General features: G+C 36.1%; 1 pseudogene; it reads left to right on the top strand.

Moving 5' to 3' along the window:
• Positions 1–7,280: 7,280 nt before the first annotated feature.
• Positions 7,281–10,866, top strand: LOC148816088 (toll-like receptor 4; annotated as a pseudogene).
• The last annotated feature ends 4,241 nt before the right edge of the window (positions 10,867–15,107 follow it).

Here is a 15,107-nt window from a genome sequence, read left to right on the forward strand (position 1 = left end):
TACAGTCATTTTCCATACAATAAAGACATGTTCCTTTCTGTCACAGTTTTCTGTGCTGTTTTTTTTTTTTGAGTAACTGACAGGTTAAATAAAAGAGAAATATGCACCAAGACTCAGACCCTCTATGCAAGAAAGGATAAAGGAATATCACTGTAGTTTCTTCAAAGATAACATGAAAATATCAGTACAGCTCTACCCTACCCGCTGAGATGAGACTACAGAAGATGACACACTGCAATTTCAAAAGTGAGCTTTCCACTTTTTAATTGGACTTCTTACTAGAATGAAACACAAACTGTTGTATTCATAATAATGCCCCTAGATGTATGCAGAGGAAATCTTTATTGGAAGATTATGGAAATTAAGCTGCAATTACTTATTCAACCCTTACAATACTTGTCCAAAAATTATTTGCTTTGGGGATATTTGTTTGTTATTTCCAAACAGAAATGTTTGGGAAATCTGTTTAGTTTTTTTTCTTTTCATCAGTGGTTTTGGATTTTATTGTAAAGAGATTTTAAGATTGTACAGGCTCCTTTCAGACATGTGACGTAAAAATAAACAAATCCTGTGTAAGCATAGCCTTTTTATTTCATTTAATTTTTGTTTGTATGTTATTCACTGCTTTCAATTCAAATTTGATTCTGCTTCCATTGTAAGTGCTTTACAATAAAAGATTTAAACTACAGCCAGTCATATTTTTCTCACAGTGGAATTGCAAATGCTATAAAGCATTTGGAAAATATTCAACATCATCAAAATAAGTATTTTCGTTTGCAGATACAACAAGGGGGTAAAAATAAGTTCTCACTTGAATCTAACTAATTACATTCTGGGAAGGTACAATTTAAATTTAGGAGTTTTAGAGTTAATATAATAGGTACTAAAACAAGAAAAAAATCCAGAACTTTTATTTACCCTTGATTTGAAAGAAAAATGCAAAATCTGTAGCTGTATAGCAGAATTTAGCCAAATACTGCTTATTTTGCAGTGTTTAGCTGCAACTGGCTATTAAACACCATCTTAATATACTATTAATCAAAAAGGCTCGAACTTTGCAATTCTGTTTTACCTTGAAATATTGAAGAAACTGAAATGTTGATCTCTGTCATCTGGTGTTAGTATTGTAACGCCCACGTGGGGCGCTTAACAGCTGCTTCGTCCCCTGTGGCCATGCGCAAGGTGGTCTGGGAAGAGCGGCTGAGGGGCGGGACTTGGGGGAAACGGACTGTTTAGAAGGGGGCGGGGGCTGTGAAGTGACCACTTCCCCCCCGTGTCAGTATTAGTGTAGATGGAGCGCTGTAATCCCTGTCTCTGTGTGTGTACCTTTCCCCGGTTCTGGTTAATAAATGTGTTATTTAACCCGTTTTCCTGAGTTCTACACCTGCTCCATTCCGTGCCGAGCCCCGTGGTCGTTGCAGTGTTTTAACTCCATAAATGCAGTGCTTCCTTTCTGTTGTATTTAGTTTGAAGAAATTGTGTTACAAAGCTTACACAATCAGAAAAACGAGTACTTCTGCAAGAAAATAATACGTGAAGAATAACTAAGCTGCTAATGGAAGTTGTGGAAACTTTTATGTTTAGTTTCAACAGAGAGTTGATTATGCTCAACCTACTGTAGCAGTCAGTGGACCCATTTGGCTTTCCTAAAACAAAAATGTAAAATGTATTATCTACTGCGTCTGAAATTAATTCCTTCTTAGACAGGTGAATCTGAAATAATTTTTATTTTCTGGGGTTAGAAAATCAATAACATTTAAACTCTGTATTGTCTAATAGAATAACCCGGGTTTAGTGCCATTCGGTTATGCCTTAAATGTCACTGAGCATTTAGACTCACTATATCAGGAGTCTGGGCAATTTCATGTTTAAATGGCACCTTAGAGGTAAATCACCACCCTTTCTGCAGCACAAATAAATCATTTGCAAAATGCTGAACTTTTGTCTTGCAAAGAAAAAATAAATCAATTTCGGTCAGGACTAGGGATATGTCTTGCAAACCTTATGTTAGTCAGTGACACTATAGAAACATTGTATGGCACATTAACAACAGGATTACAAACTTGCAAGGAATTCTTTTAACATTAGCAGCTTTTCTGTTGTGCAATTGTATAACTTCTCCATACCTTCCTGGCTGTTTCCTACATAGAATTCACAACTGACAAATTATGCTTATACTCATATAGGAACAAAACTCACAAAATGCTCTAATCAGTTTGCTTAAGCATTTACAAACCAGCAATCAATTAGTAGGAATCTTTAAATGTATATACAGTATGTATGTGTGTACAGTAGATTATGAATGTGAGTAAACTATTTTGCATACTGTATATATATCATGTTTGTCTGTTTGTGTGCCTGTGTGTATTTTATTATGGGGCAAACAGCATATAACATTTTGTTTGTAAGCAACAAAACTAACATGATTACATTTAGCAGGTAGCCCATGTAAATAATATAAAACAAAAGAAAACATGTTCAGCTTGTTTTTTGTTAATATGCCAGCTGTCTTGTGGTGAACATCCTGAAGTTGATGAAGTACAGAAGAAGAAATGCCAAACAGCCATGCAATGTTGAAATCTCCCTTTGGGGAGATAAAGGCATAGGAAAGACAGAATTTTAGAAGAGACATTTTAGGATTATGAAAAACGTGCATTGATAAAATTGCAGATGTGAGACTTCAAAGCAAGGTTGATATTCAAAACAATGCCTGGGTTTGTGCCTTAAGAAATTAATTTTACCTTGGCTCTATTCAATCAGCAGGCAACTCTGGAATAGCTAAATGACGCAACTAACTTTTGTCTTTATCATAAGCAAAACCAACGCAGAGGTTTATATCTCAACAACTGAGTACATTCAGGATAATACAGAGGAAGCACAATTCAATTTTTTTTTAAAATTACTGAGACTGACAGTGCTACTGGAACTTAAATTCTTTTGCATGATTTAATTCTTACTTGTTATTTTTGAAAGATCATACTTGCCAGCTGTGGTTGTAAAGTAAAACAAAAGCACATGCTTCAAGGTAACAACCTAAATAGTGTTATGTTTTAGGCATCTGCAACATGATGTGTTCAGCTTAGCTGTGGAAAAATTGCAAAATCTCATTCACACCAGCTGCTGCTTCAGATAATGTGACATCACAAGACTGCAGGGCTTTGTCAAATAAACCTATTTCGGCAGCTTCCACTCACACCACAAGCCAGGAGACAACAAACAAAATTTGAAAACTTATGATACTGTACAGGGAACAGGTAATGTTTATTTTTTTAAAAGAGAATGACTGGAGTTTTTAAACAAATTGAATGCAAGACAAAATGCTGACTGAGCTTGTGTCTAAGAGATTCTAGTGAAAATTATTAATAAGTACTGTACAGTATGTTTCTGTCTACACTTCCACAACAATGTACAAAACTCAGAGGCGATGAAGATTATTTTTATTCTTTTTCCCTAGTTAAACAGCTGGAAAAGTTACAAATTAGTCTAAATAACTTCATGTCATATAGGGATGAATCCAACATAGTACTGTATTCTCTAAAACATGTTTCATCAATGAGTGGTTGTGTGCTTCTTAATTATCCCACAATGAAAGTTTGTGTAATAAATACAAAGAACAATTAAAGAATAGTAAAGATATAACTTCTACCTAAACTGAAAAGTAGGAAAGGGATTTTTAGCAATGACAAAATAAAAATGTACCATTTAATGTTAAAAGAATTTCTTATACCATTGCCTTTTGATGTGATTTCTATACCAGATGCAACAAAGTCATTTTGCAAGGTAAAGTTCCAGCTTACTTCAGGACTTGCAAGACATGAGATGAGGGTATTGTTCCAAGATGCTTGGGCAATAACACCTCCACAGCTATAACCGTTCAATTTTTCCTTGCAAATACTGACAGATCACAGTTCAAAACCTTCATGCAAATATTGTCTCAACAACTTCCACATAGCTATGCCATTCCTACTGTGCCACCTCCATTTTTACTTCCTAACAGGCTGACTTTTCAATAACACACAATCTTGGACACAATTTTGTTTTTTGTTTTTACAGGCTTACTGAAACATTATTTTTCATTTTTTCCCTTTATCTCCTGTATAAAAATTGGATTCAAGCAGATGCCTATACAACAGAATCAGACTGTTTTTTCTTCTGTGTTTGGCAGCATGATCACGAACTGTGGAAGTTGACAAAAGATGCAGAGAGGTTTTTGGAAGGGATAAAACTAGGAAGAGATTACATTGCCTTACATAGTTCAACAGCTTTTTGTACTTATTAAATTTAGATCTGCTGGCAAGCAGGACATATTAAAATGTGTTCTGAGGAAGTAATGATTCAAAATGATTTCAAAATATTGAAAAAGTGGTTCCAAGAAAACTAGTGTAGTAAAATAATGGTCTGAGTCAGTGAAATTTCACTGCTGTATTTTTATTCTATTGTAACTCTTTGGGGGAAATAAATTAAATTAAGAATTTAACTAATGTTCTGAATCTACTGACAACATACCTAATGATCAACATACTGTACTAATACTGACATATTAAACTATATTAATATCCTATAGGGCCGGTGCGGTGGCTCTAGGGCTAAGGAAGGTTGCCTTCCAGAGGGAATCCTACTCCGTTGGGCCCCTGAGCAAGGCCCTTAACCCCAACTGCTCCAGGGGCACCATATAAATGGCTGACCCTGCACTCTGACCCCAAGCTTCTCTCCCTGTCAGTGTGTCTCATGGAGAGCAAGCTGGGGTACATGAAAAGACTAATTCCTAATACAAGAAATTTTACATGGCTAGTAAAGTTATCTTATCTTATAGCTGATGTAGTGTTATCATAAACATTTCTAATACTCAGCTACAGTATTTTCTATTGAAGGAGATGACCATTTTAAGCAAAATGCAGAAGGAAAAGAAAAAAAAATGTACAGTCCCCATATTTTTCTCCACCAGGGAGCACCACTTTTTAATATTAGTATCAGAACTCTTTGATCATTTTCTTCTTATAAATAATAGACAATCATTTAACAGCTTTGATACTAAAGTTCTACCTGCTAAACTACATTATTATTATTGCAGTGTTCTAAACTCTCTTCTTTGAAAAGCTCATAAATATTTTTTTAGCATTTGTAGTTATGCAGAAATTGTAGTTATGTAAGTTGGGGTGATTACTTTTGGAGGAACTAAAAAAACAGAACTGAAAACAAAGAATAAAATACAGAAGGTTTTCAGAGTGATTAATACCCTGTTTAACAGCTTGAGAGTATTTTACGCTCATTTTAAAGTCACTAGATTTATTATAATTTAAGATTGCAAATAAGATGTATATAGTGTATGACTTTTTTTTTACTTTTTTCTTCTTATTATCACTAATCCTAAAAGGAATGATAATAGAGGGTCCAGTTCCTTGTAGCTTTATACATATACATACAGTAGAGCAGGCAAGTACAATACAAAAGACATTCACAGGCCAAAATATTAGGAACCTTAAATGAATAATGGTATGCCTCTGAAAATGTTTGAACAGGAAAACAGTAGAAAACCCCCTGAGATTTGCTTGTATAGGTAATGGTGTGTGGAATTGTGTCAGATGGAAGTCAGTGTCATGCATCACAATTTGAATTCACATCACCTGCTGCTGAGAGCATCATCTGACCAGGGCTTCCTTATACTGTGTATTTTGTGATGCACAGCAGCTTGCACTTTCCGTAAGCAGCACTTCTCATTGTTGGTGTCCCATAGTGTTTTAAAGTAAAGAACAGCTGCTAATTCACAAACGCTCTAAAAAATAAACCAAAGCATATGTTTTCAAAAGTGTCAGACTGGAAGGATCCCGTCCTGATCTTGAGTGAATGAATTGTAGTAATACCATGGTGCATAAAAAATCTACAAGCTCCTGCTTCCACTAATTTTGCTAAGTTCATATGACAGCCAGGAATGAATGTGAAGTGCTTTACTGTATTATTAAGTAACCTGATGAGTAGCATGGTGGTGCAGTGGTTAGCACTGCTGCCTTGTAGTCCAGCGTTCAATTCCAGGCCCAGGATGCTATCTACATGGAGGTTTTTATGTTTTCCACATGTTCGTATAGGTTTTCAAAGCATTCTGGTAGGTTAATTGGTTGTGGGGAAAATTGCTCCCAGTCCCAGTCCCTGTAGCTCTCCTGCGACCTTGAATTGAAAATAGCAGTTCGAAAATGGATAGATAGATTAAGCAACCTTCTAAATTTTGAACCTTTCTAGCCAATGACACCAGTGTGTCCACAGACTAGACCAAGCCACTAATATTAATATAATTATTAAAAATCACATAGTTGCATAGTTTTATTCTTCAAACACCTGTATCACTTTCTATCCAAAAACACAGAGCACTTAAATGACTTAATAATGATACTTAATAAAGTATCCCCAAGGGGGACACAGTTTCATAAACACATGAACACCATAGACCCCAGTTACCCAAAACCCAGTGTCCCAAATTAGTAGTCCAGCAGCCCACCATGTTGCAAAATAGAGCTCCAGTTGATGACCTGGCCTGCCCCTTCCACCATGGTGAAGAAACATTTTGTTGTCTTATAATGGGTCTTAGGCACCCCCTTCAGTCATTGCCTTCCCTAACAAAGTAGTAGTTTATGCTCCTCCTACTTTGTTTCTCTGAGTCCAAGTCAACTTTTGATGTTCGAGTTCTGTCCTGTATCCAGTGGTGCAGTCTGTGTCCACCAAATTCTTCTCTTTGTGTGTCTTCTCCTGACTGAGTTTCTTGCCTACACAGGGCTCAGGACTCATTATGGGGGTTGGATGTCTTGGGTGTGGGGAGATCTAACAAAATGAACTCAGGTGTAATGATGCATTGTTTATTCTTCCCCTGTTCTGGAGATCCCTTCTCGGTCTCAGACCCAGTTAAAAGTGTCTCACAGTCCCACATGTCACTTCTGAACTGAACCCTTACAGTAAAGCTGTAAAAGATAGGCTTCCCACAAATCAATTAAATCTCAACTCTACTTTAAGTAGCACAACATTTGGAGAAGTAGTTGTGTGTCCTTGGTTTTTTGTTCTTTCCAATTTTTAAGAACATGTACAGCACTAAGCCTAAAGTCAAGAAGGACTTCATCATGTTTGATAAACACCACCAAAGTGAGAAAAACATCCCATATTTTGTAATTTGTAAGACTTATGTTTACAGTTAAAAATATTAAGTTTGCATGGCTGCATAATTTTTTATTTTAGGATAACTAACCAAGAAACATTTCCATTTTCTTTAGATTGTCACCGGTTTCTCTTTCTGTTGAATGGCGCTAAACCTAAGCAGAATACCTGATGAAATTCCAGTGACCGTCAGGGGTCTAGACTTTAGCTTTAACTACCTGAAGATACTACAGCAAGCTTCCATCACTCTGCTTCCTGATCTAACTGCTCTTGACCACACAAGGTATTGCTTACTCCCCTTTTCTTAATGAAATAATTATAGAAAAACACACTTACTGTATGCAGTGATATTGCAGTTTGTGGTGTATTTGTTTATTGCATCTTTTGTTTCAGTTCAACACACCCATATAGAGAATGAGCATCTGTGCAGCAGTTTATCTTATGCCAGTTGCTTCTGTTTGATAATTTGCTCATTATGAGCCTGGTTTCTACTGGCCTCCTTATTAAACTTCCTATACGCTCTTTCATGTACCATACATCCTTAGCCAGTAAGGAACTTCCAAGTACTTGCCAAGAGTTTTAACAGTATTTAATTTAAAAATGTATAAAGGGGATGGCCATAAGAGCTGAGTTAGCATAGGCAATGGACCATTTTTCCAGCACTGCTTATTTTGGGTGTAGCATGTGGAGTACTTTAAATAACCTTTTTATTTTATAATGTATGATTGCATGTTTGTATGTAGAGTGCATTATATGCACCTGGCTGGATGAAAAATATGATGTGCTAGCAGAATCCTGATAGAATTGGGAAACACTGTTTTATTAACAATGAAAGCTATACTTTAAATCAATTTTAATGTTATATGCAATGCTTTCCATAACATTTCATATACATATCATGTCTTAATTTTCAGATTAAATAAATGATGCATGAGTTTAAAGCATTTAATTTGGCGTGTGTAAATTTGAAATGCAAAAAAAGTATTGCAAATTATTATCAGACAACAGAAGAGTTTATTTCACACCATGAGTGTGACAGTATCTATTAAAAGGAACTTCTATGCATAATGCATAGCACAATTCATCTCATAGTATCCCTTTTTCTCTATGTTCTACAATACAAGTGCAAAATCACCCTGATTGAAGACAATGCATTTCTGCATGTGAAACAATTGACCATTTTAATTTTTACTGGGAACCCAATCAAACAAATCTCAGAGAGGCCTTTCTCTCATCTGAAGATACTACAGCAGCTTACATTTGTGGAAGTTTGCATTTTTCCTATATGGGACTTGCTTATTTTCTCCTTGACAGAACTGAAGGAGCTGAACATGGGCAAGAACAATCCAAAGACAATAAGAACATTAAATTACATTAATTTAATTCCCTTAAATACATTAAATACATTAAATTTCACTGCCCTTACGCTTCTTGACTTTTGCAATCATAACATTTCAAGTGTACTGGCAAAAGATACTTTGTGTTTTAGAAATATGAACACAGCAAACCAACTGTAAAAATAATTTTATCAAAAAACAGAATTTCGGACATTGAACCTGGAGCTTTCAATGGAATGCACATTGGTGAACTTCACCTGAGAAGTACCTTTGCCTCTCCTGAAAATATGAAGAACTGCCTAAGAGCAATGGCAGGCCTAAAAGTGGACAAACCTGTCCTTGGAAACTACAGAGATGATAAAACTCTCATATCATCTCAGACTAACCTTTTTGAGGGCTTATGCATGATCACATTTCAGGAAATACATCTCCTTAATATGAAACAATTCCCAATATATCTTAAAACCATGGACGTATTTTCTTGTCTTGCAAAAGCTACTGTGATCAAAATACTGCACAGCAGATTGGAGAGTTTAGCTGTTCCCTAGTTGAAAAATCTTAAAGTGTTAGATTTGAGTAAGAATGCATTTAATGACTTACCTACAGCACAAATATCAAACCAGTCAACTTTAGAGAATTTTTTGATAAGAAATAATGAGTTTTTGACCACATTCTTATCAGGTTTTACAAACACGACCAATCTTAAATAAATAGATATTAGCTCTAATCACTTTAGTATGAGAAATTGCTGCAATCTTAAGTTTTCTGGAGCACCCCAATTAAAATACCTTAACCTGAGCTACAATGCTGAAATTAGGTTTTATATCGTACCCTCCAAAGGACTTGAATATCTAGAAATTCTGGATCTGAGTTATACAAAGCTTGATACTATTGGGGAATACAGTTGTCTACAAAAACTAAAAATCTCAAATATCTTGATATTTCTTACACAAATACCTACTTAAGTGTTCATAATGTAATGGATGGTCTGACAAGTTTAAAGATACTGAAGATGTCAAGAATACTTTTTTGGCGGAATATTTCTGCCTATATTTTTAAAAACCTCATGCAGCTGAAATACCTTGATATCTGTGGGATTTAACACTTGCACTGGAGCACTTTCATAGGACTCCAGAAATGTTGGCATTTAATTATCTCCAACAATAAATTAACAACTATAGATTTTCTTTTGAACCCAAGCCTTATTTCACTGAAGCTGATAGATTTAGATAAAAACTATGTAAACAGTATTCCTCAAAATATACTCGCTAGGCTGCCAATAAAACTCTCTGCTTTTGACATATCCCACAATCCTATTGAATGCACTTGTTCAGTCTCAGAATTTATAAATTGGGCTGTCAAGCACAAAGCAAAATTGAAAAACCCAAATGATGTTCTTTGCAAAAGTCCATTATCTTCTTTGAATAAAAAAGTGATAAAATTTAATATTGATTCCTGCAAAAATACTGTAACAATTGTCATAACCACAACGTTCAGAACTATCACTTTATTTTTTTGACAATTGTTGCCTATAAATATCAATATTACTTTCATTATGGCTGCATCTTACTGAATGCATACAGAAGCACCCAGCAGGGTGAGAGTGAATATGATGCCTTCGTCATATATTTCAGTGGAGATGAAACGTGGGTCTTTGAAGAACTGGTAGTGTCACGCCCTCCACAGCCAGATGGCGCTCCTGCTCTGTCCTGTTCCTAGCTGCTTGTACTTTCCTTGTACTTCTGGTGTGTCTTGCGTCTGGGGCTTTATATTTCCGGGTCTCTCTTTCCTCCTCGCTCGGCATTAGGATAGGTTGTTGAGAGGCTCTCCTCGCCAGGTCGCCCCACGTCCGCTACCTGAGGGCTTATATCTCACCCCGATTCCACCCAGTACCTTGAGCCCGGACGAACCCTCTCATTCGGTCTGTTCCTACTGCTACGCATAGGGTCCTCCCATCTTGCCGGTCTCTCTCCACGGCTAGTCCCCGGCTCCCGTGACAGGTAGAAAATTTGGAGAAGGGAATGCCTCCTCTTCGACTGTGTCTATATGTATGAGACTTTGAAGTAGGCAAGCCTATAGTCTCCAATATCATTGAGGAATGAGTCATGAACAGCCAAAAAGCCATTGAAGTCATACAGTATCAAAGCACTTCATGGAGAGTAAGTGGTGCAAATTTGAATTTGAGGTGGCTCAGTCGCTACAGCTTTTAGAAGGGACTCCAGGCATCATTGCTGTCATATTAAAAGATGTAGATGAAGAAAGGATAACAATAGTACTCGGGCTTCACAAGTACTTGAAGAGGAACACATGCTTGAAATGGAAGGATAATCCCCTGGGCAGAATGAGGTTCTGGACCCGCCTGAGAAGAGCAATCCTTTCAGGAAGAACATGACGGTTATTCACAAATCCCTGATGAAAAAAATGTGAGAAAAAATAAAAGAGGAATGCAATTTCAGCTACCTGTAGTCTATATTCATTCTTCTGTAGACTCAAGCTGCAAAGTCACAATTTTACAGTGTTGTTTTCTTCCATACAGTATATCACTTTTGACGTAGATTATACTGGATGATGAAAATAAATCACTTTGAGCTTGTGCTTGTACAACTCCTTGTTCAAATTGTCTTTAAAACCTTGATAACAGTATTATATTTTATTTTATATATCATTCATTTTTTTTTATTCCACTAAAACACATCATTATTACAAGCAAATATCAGCCAAACATCCAGAGTAATACTTCAAAATCTGGAGTTCCTTTGTTTCCAGTGTCTGATAGGACACATTTGTTACCTTTGGATGAAAATGATATTACTTTTCACAGAAAAAAAACAGGAAGTGAAGGAAGAATTTAAGACAAGGGAGGAGAGAAGAAAGAAGTATCTCACTTATTAAAAAATATTTGTTTTTCGAAAATAAAACAATATATAATATCAATATACAGTATCAACTAAATATTTCTGGACACTACTTAAGGGTGATGAATATATAGTTGAGGTATTTTATTTCTTCATGTAACATTAGATATTCCTTTTAAATTGTAGTGTTGTAGATATTTAAAGGTTACAGTTGTGTTTTGAGAACAAGTATGTAAATAATATATAGTCAAAAATAAAAATAAAGGCTTTTTCATCCTTTCGCCGGTAAACCCTCATACAAAGTTGTCTGTATTCACCCTTTAGTTGGAAATAATGAAAATTATTTTTTTCACGTACATGGTTAAAACTAGTTGTGTGAAAAATTATATTGTTGCCAATGTAGCTATACTGTAGCAACAGATAAGATCACTTTATTGGCCATATACAATTTCTTGCTTTAGGAATTTGTCTTTTCGCATACCCCAGTATGCTCTCCATGAGACATAGTCATTGCATAGCACCCTGTATCAGCTGGGATTAAGGGCTTTGCTCAGGAGCCCAACAGAGTAGGATTCCCCTGCTGACCACAGGATTTGAACTGGTGACCTTCCAGCCATGGGTACAGATCCTTAGCCACAGAGGCACCGCTCTGCCCCAGATGTGTGTTCTAATAAAGATGGGTGTTCTAATAAAGCCACTTAAAGACCTCACATCTGGACATCTTGGATTTAGTTGAAATTGTTATTCATCTTGCATATTTATTATGAAGCAAGAGAAAGCAGGACTTCCTTTTTAAAACTCATACACTGTTTCCAAAGAGAATATAAAGACATATCCCGAATTCAAGGTCTAAAAATAAATTTTCTTAAGATATTTCTGGCTATGCTAGGATTTACTTTATTACCAAGACTGATCTCTCACTGTTACCACCAGAAATGATTAGTCTATCTTTTAAAATAAAAAAAACAAACATGAGTTGGTTTGCATATAGATAAATTGTAAGTTATCCCCATCACACATATCTTCTAAAAACTAAATCCCTTTAACCTGAATGATTGAAGTATACAGCAAGTAGCAATCACTATGTGCAAAGTGAGAGATAAATAACAGGTTACCTCCTTCCCTTCTCCTATTGCAAACAACAAGAACAAGAAAAATAAATAATACAATCTCTACTTGCTTTAGTCAATAACCATATAAAAGAGAAAAACAACACAAAAAAATTGAGAACGTGAAAATATATACCTTTCTGAACAACATCAGAATAAAGGTGTGGGATCAGGTGATGTTTAGAATGAAATAATAAAAGTAGAAAGTTAAGTTCAACAAAAATCTCAGTTTCCAATTATAATTACCATATTGCAAAACTCTAACATGACATTATACTGTGCAACTGATGTCAATCATAAAATGGGAATGCAGAACATAAATTTAAATAGACACCCATTCATGATCCTAGCCACACACAGAGCTATAACAGGAATGCTGCGGAAAATTGGTGTTCATAGAAAAACTTTTCAGAATATATTTTTTACTTCATATGATCTGATCAAGGGAGCTCTCTAAATCTAGTGAATTCTTTTGTCTGCATCGAAATACAAACTGTTCAACAACATGAACATGATGACTCATTTAATATCTGCACTGCTGACCCTAAAGATTGAAATGAATTCAAGCTGTTTTATGATTTTTTTTAAAAAATGAAGACAAGAATTTTTGGTCTTACTCAAAGAGGATGATAGACCCTATCTGCTGTATACCTACAGTATATCCATTTTGCTTTACCTTTCTAAGATAATGGCAAACAATTGTTAGTAACTTATCTTTGACTACAAAGTACATAATGTCTTATGTGTTGCAGGGTATTTGGTTCTGGACATACAGTAGGTATATTACAAAAAGCCCACAGTTTTATTACAAATAGGTCTATATTTATCTAATAATACTGTTAATTCCCAATTTCTGCTGAACTTTTGGTGTAGCAATGATTTTGATATGAACCCACTTTCATGGTTTCACAATTGCTTACTGTAATAAACTATAAACTATAAAATAAGCACTAATACAAAAATATAATATAAAAAGCAATGTGAAAATATGACAAGACGGAGCAAGAGCTAAGTGAGCTGGTATACAGAGAAAAGAGAAGAGGTGACAGCACAGAGTCTCATGAGGCCCCTGTTGAAGCTCTGTGATGCAACAAACATATCTTTTCGTGGTACTTAGTAGGACTATCCCAACAGGCAAGATGTGTACCAACTAAGGGCAATGAGAGTGATCATGATTGAGAAGCAGCTCTAGTACTGTAGAGTGTGAAGCCTCTGTGACTGACAGAAAAGCACAAAAAAGTCTTTTTGGAGTTTACTAGATTAAAGTTGCACAGATTTAGATAAAAAAAGGTCATGCTGTGAGAGAGACCTGAAGAGTTGGTTAAATGCAAAGCATTGAAGTATTTTTGACAGGCAGGGTAGAAGAGAGAAGAGAGTGAAAGACAAAGTAGAAGGTGTCTGTAACTGGGGGAAGGGCTATGGGGAAAACATGGAGAGGAATGGAAGGGATGGGGAACAGGGGGCAGTGCAGACAGTGATCCAGGTCAATGGGGGAGCGCAGGCGAACAAGTCCAAATGAGGGAAGTCCAAAATGGGAAACTAGGGTGCAGTCTGGGGTCCAATTGCCAGGAGATCCATCCAAGACACATCCAAGATTAAAATCAGGAACAGGATCAGGGACAGGAACAAGGAAATTAAAAACAGAATGACCAGAGCCCTGGACTCAGCTGGTCTGGACAACATTCGGAAGTCTATGCCCTCAAGCCATGGACATAGGGCGACTTGATGCTAGGTGGGTCTCCGAGCGTCCGTATTCCAATGCAGAGCCCTGAGCTTCTGGAGCACCAGGTTTAAATAAAGGACGGAACAAGGGGCAGGTGAACGTGATATTGAAGCTAACACAAAAGGGTCGGAGTGCCCTCTAGAGGAGGACAAGAGAAGGAGGAGCATGGATCAGAGACAGAGAAAATGACATAAATTAATGACTTCAGACTTGGAAAGGGTGTGGATGTGAGGTTGGAAATACTAAAGTTCCATAAGAAGACAATGTCTATTTGTTTGGCAGCCTTGGACATTCTTGGCAGAAGAATGAGAAAATGTTAAGTCTTTGTAAACTTTCAAGATGGATTTTGTATACAGCATTAACTCATATTAATAAGTTCCATGATTCATACATTCAAGCAAAGACTCGGTCTCCTATATCATATCAAATTTAATTTTATATGTTTCTCTGTGTATAGAGTATATCTGTCCAAACAGAATATCCATACTCCACATCTTTGAGTACACTGATTTTGTTTACAGAATGTAAAACATTATTTATGATTAATGCCCCCTGATCCAGTCAGTGCAATCTTTCTTCTCTGATAGTTTTCCCTTAGTCTCAAAAAAGTTTCTGTTACCCCATGCTGGTCAAATGGAATAGCGAAAAACCAACATTTATACCTGAATATGGCGGTATTTTCACTAGAATTAGTCTCCAAGGAAATCTACCTATTCCATCTTGTCAACTGTACAGAAGGTCTTCCAGGGATCCAAAAAGCTTGTCATATCCAGGTGTGTAAGTAAATCTTGTATTAAAATTTATTTGAGATATTTATATTGTACTTTTTGGTTTTACTCTCACTGTGATGGCTCGGTAACCTACTGTAGGGTTTCAGTACATTGCTCACTTCCTTGATTAACAGTGGCTTGCAGTGTTAAAGTGCCCTGTACAATTTAGATGGCAG

Source organism: Atractosteus spatula, chromosome 23, assembly GCF_055471065.1.
Source record: "Atractosteus spatula isolate fAtrSpa1 chromosome 23, fAtrSpa1.hap1, whole genome shotgun sequence".
NCBI classification, from domain to species: Eukaryota; Metazoa; Chordata; class Actinopteri; order Semionotiformes; family Lepisosteidae; genus Atractosteus; species Atractosteus spatula.